This window comes from Gavialis gangeticus, unplaced genomic scaffold, assembly GCF_001723915.1.
Source record: "Gavialis gangeticus isolate Ggan-Ray unplaced genomic scaffold, GavGan_comp1, whole genome shotgun sequence".
Classification (NCBI taxonomy): domain Eukaryota; kingdom Metazoa; phylum Chordata; order Crocodylia; family Gavialidae; genus Gavialis; species Gavialis gangeticus.
In genome coordinates, this window is record NW_017729033.1 from 22,061,037 (window position 1) to 22,065,710 (window position 4,674).

A 4,674-nucleotide genomic window follows, 5' to 3' on the forward strand; every position below is an offset into this window, starting at 1 on the left:
AAAGGGCCATGGGTGGGGGAGGGAGTGAGGCTGGGGCTGGCACCGGGCAGGGATCAGGCTTGGGGACGGGGTCCGCTGCACCTGTGCAGCTGCCCCTTCCCCCATGCCAGGGGTCATTTGCCTGGTTCCAGCGTTCACCTCCCTTTAGCCCTGCATTGGCTCTGGCTGTCTCCCCACACTGGCCCTGGTCCGGGCCCAGACCCGCAATGTCCGGAGCGGGGCCTGGACCTGGAGCAGGGCCAGCCTTGGTTGTGGCACCGGACTGGAGGAGACGGAGCCCCTTGCCCCACCCTGCCCCATCTAAGTTGTCCCCAGGAAGAGCCCGGTGGCTCCTCGGAGTCACAGTGCCAGGGAGCCAAGGGGGGCACATGGCCCCCCTGATCTTTGCACAGGGCAAGGGTGGGCTGCAGCTGCGAGGTGAGCTGGGCTCTGCCTGCTCTGCGTCTCGCTGCAGCCTTTGAAAGCGGCAGGCCAGGCAGCGAGGCACATGGCGCTGTGCCACACCACTTTCAAAGGCTACAGCGGGGCATGGAGCAGGAAGAGCCCAGCTTGCCTTGCATCTGCAGCCCGCCCTTGCCCCGTGCAAAGATTGGGGGGGAGGGGGCATGTGCCCCCCTTGGCTCCTTGGCACCACGACTCTGCAGGAGTCATCGGGCTCAACTTGTCCCATGATCCAGCCCGACCGGGGCTCCATTCACTGTGAGTGGGGCCTCAGCTGGGCTGGGTCGTGGAACAATTCCCACAGTGCAGCAGGGAGCGGGACATGGTCAGGGGTGAATGATTCGCCCCTGTCTCTACCCTGCTTCCTCCCTCACCCCCAAGCCCAGAAACTAAAGAAAGAAACCTTGCCTACCTGCCTGCTGCGCTGGGCCAGCTGTGTGCCCCTCCCCCCTGCTGCAGCAGCCTGCGGCCGGAAGTGCCACCGGTGCGTCTCTCAGGGTGGGCATGGCCAATCTCAGGGGGTGTACGTGCACCCATGTGCACCCGCTACACATGCCAGTGTTCTCTGCAGTGCATATAAATAACAATCTGGGGAAAATAACATGTTGTTTAGATGCACAGTAATTTGTCTGTCTCCAGCCAGTCCTATCAGCTTCAATGTAGTAAGAATGACATTTCACTAGATTTGCCTATTAAAAATGTATAGAGAACAACTTTAAAGATGGAAACTGCAACTCGTGCATTAAAGTGCATTGCAGCCATTTTATATATAATTAAAAGGGTGTTTATTTGAAGTCATCATTAATATAAGAAATAAAGATGTGCTTTTCCTGTGTGGAAAATATTTGAATTCCCTAGAAAGCGTGGTTTCAGCAAAGACAATATTGTGGACCTGATACATTTCAGTTTTTTCCAGTCTCATTTTTCATCCAAAATATGTGATGGAAATAAGATCTGACTGCATTTTTCTATTAGAAAAAAAATAGGGTGATCCTAGAAAACCTTACGGTGTATCTGTTTAGTACTGAAGGATAACAGTAAAATTATGTGTCAGTCATGCAACATGAAGCTTTTGAACTAGAATTAAAACCAGACAGACTAGTCTGGATTAATGACTTTTCAGGCCTATGTTTGAAGTTGTTTGAGAGAACTTGAGTAAATAGTAAAGCAGAGAGACTAATTAATTCAATAAATAGCATATTTAGATTTATCCTGAACAGCTGATGATTTTCTCAAATGCGTTTGTCTGAAAGAATTTGTAGAATAATTTCTGTGACTATTTCTTGATCTATAAAACTGTATTGGTTTATGGCTACAATTCTTGTTCCACTAACAATTCACTATAAGTATTTGAGGTCTTTGATACTCAATTTTGCTTGGATATGCATAACTCCTAGAATCAGATTTCTACTGCAAATACTTTCTTTTGCCACCTCAGAACTTGATTTCTGTGAATATTATTTTATAGTAAACTTAAGTAATTGTGTCTGCAAACATTACTAGTAAAGTCATACCATAGAAAATTTTGGAACACAATGAAGTTTAAAAAAAAAATTGAGGTATTCATTTATCGTTATTTAGGAACAATTTCAGGACATTTGCATTTTGTATTACAAGCAGCTGAAAGACCTATATGAAAGGTATTACAGCTGTAAGTATCTGAGAATAGATTGAGCTTCATTTTACGCTAGAAGAGTCTCTGTGGATTCTAACGAGTAACAAAAAAGATTCAGCTGCTTAAGAGGAGATGAGCCAGGAACTTAGTGGAGCTGCAAAGGAAGAGGCAGGATGATTATATGACCTGGTGTTTAATCTTGCCCTTATCTGTGTGGGAGAGCATTTTAATGAGTTGTGTAAGATCAGATTTCAGAACACTTCACTAACTTTAGTTTTTATCTTCACTGGCCTTTTTTCCCCCTAAAAATTTCTTCCTCTTGTTACCACAAGTCCTGCTTCACTAGCACTGGCAGCGGTGAGACTGCCTGTGCAGGCTAGTTTCTGGATTTTACTGACAGTGCTTTCTAACCCTACTCACAATTGCTTTGAAAACCATGGGTGCCAATACACGTGAAGAGAGGTTGCTCTGACGTGCTGTAATTACAATGCGTCAGAGCAGACTAGAGATGCGCCGATACATCGGTCCCATATCAGATGGGCACCAATATAAAGAAAATTGACAGCAATCAGCTTTTTTTTGGCTGATGTGGCTGATTAATGTGGCCGATAAATGCCCATGCATGTGTGCAGCTGCAGCGCAGCCCCAGCTCCAGTCCCAGCCCCAATCTGGGCCCCCATGTCCCTTCCCTCCCCCCTCGCCCCTTCCTCCACAACAGACTTACAAGCCAGACCTGCATATCGGCAATCGGATCAGTAGCAGCTGATATGGCTCGTTAAAAAACAGCCATTGGTATCGGCCCAAAAAATTTGTATCAGTGCACCCCTAGAGCAGACTTGATTAATCAACTCTGCTGGAACGTGGTAATTACTGCGCTCCAGCAGACTGCAGTGTCGCATGTATCAGTGTCCTCACACTGAAAAATGGTGGTGGGGGTGCTTTAAATAAAGCTCATTTGATGAGCTTCAGTTAAAGTGCCCCTGCTGCCCTTTTTCAGTGTGGGGACACTGATCAACATGACGCTCCGGTGCTTTAATTAGAGCGGCTCTCAGAACTGCTCTGATTAAGGTGCCCCCCACTCCCAGAACACATGTATAAACGACCCATAGTTTTAAATCTCAGAGCAAGCAGCCCTGACTATACTAGTGTTCCCCCTCTTGCTACCTTCAGCAGAGATAAGATAGTAGCAGCAATGGTAGAAAATTTTAAAGAGGGAACCTAAGTCCAGACAAGGCCAGATTCTACTAGGAAATGAGATACCCAAATCCTTCTTTTACTTGACTAATCAGATGAGCAGGAGCTGCCATTCAGAGACCTTTTCCTTGTCTATAATGATATTTTAGAGAATCCTCTTAAAGTTACTTTAGCCCCAGTGCAGCTTCTGCTATGCTGGTAGAAGAAGGTGCATTAATTTTGGGATTTTTTACAAAAAAATTTCCTCCCTTCAGTCTGATACCTAACCTATTTTGAGTAAAGCTATACAACAGTTTTTATTGTGGCATGATTAGGGCTAAAATGGTAAGAGAAGCTTTCTGCTATGTAAGGGTAGACTTTGCCTTTTCCTCACAGGCCTTGTATCATAGAATCAATCATAGAAAATTAGGGTTGGACGGGACCTCAGGAGACCATCTAGTCCAACCCCCTGCTCAAAGTAGGACCAGCCCCAATTACAACATTCCAGCCAGGGCTTTGTTGAGCTGGGACTTGTTATACACCTCAAAGGATGGAGATTCCACCACCTCTCTAGGAAACCTGTTCCAGTGCTTCACCACCCTCCCAGTGAGAGAGTTTTCCTAAACCTAAACCTCCCTTGCTGCAACTTGAGACCACTGCTCCTTGTTCTATTATGTCTCCACTGAGCACTGTCCTCTTTGGAATGACCCTTCAGGTAGTTAACGGCTGCTATTAAATCCCCTCTCAGCCGTCTCTTCCCCAGCTAAATAAACCCAGTTCCCTCAGCCTCTGATAAGTCATGTGCCCCAGCCCCTGAACCATTTTTGTCGCCCTCCGCAGGTTTCTGTCCAACTTGTCCACATGCTTTCTATAGTGGGGGGCCTGAAATTGGACAGCAGATGTGGCCCTACCAATGCAGAATACAGGGGAATAATTGCTTCCCTTGATCAGCTGGCAATGCTCCTACTAATACAGCCCACTATGCTTTAGCCTTCTTGGCATCAAGGGCACACTGCTGACTCATATCCATCTTACTGTCCACTGTAACCCTCAGGTCCTTTTCTGCAGAGCTGCTGCTTAGCCAGTCAGTCCCCAGGCTCTAGCAGTGCATGGGATTCTTCCATCCTAAGTGCAGGACTTTGCACTTGTCCTTACTGCACCTCATGAGAGTTTTTTTTTTGGCCCAATCCTCCAAGTTGTCTGAGTCACTCTGAATCCTAGCCTTATCCTCCAGTGTATCTACTACACCCCTCAGCTTGGTGTCATCTGCAGACTTGTTGAGGGTATACTCTGTGCCATCTTCCAGGTCATTGATTAAGATGTTGAACAAAGCTGGCCCCAGGACTGACCCCTGGGGCACTCCACTTGATAGCGGCTGCACTGATTGGTGGTTGGCGACTGCCCACAGATGCCGCTGGTGGTGTTGGTGGGTGGGGGAGTGGGGG

At 47.3% G+C, this 4,674-nt stretch overlaps 1 protein-coding gene across 2 annotated transcripts in view; it reads left to right on the forward strand.

Annotated features, from left to right (window-relative positions):
* The window catches only part of MSANTD1 (Myb/SANT DNA binding domain containing 1), a 119,151-nt gene that overhangs the window by 85,278 nt on the left and 29,199 nt on the right, over window positions 1-4,674 (forward strand). The gene's annotated exons all lie outside the window — the stretch shown is intronic.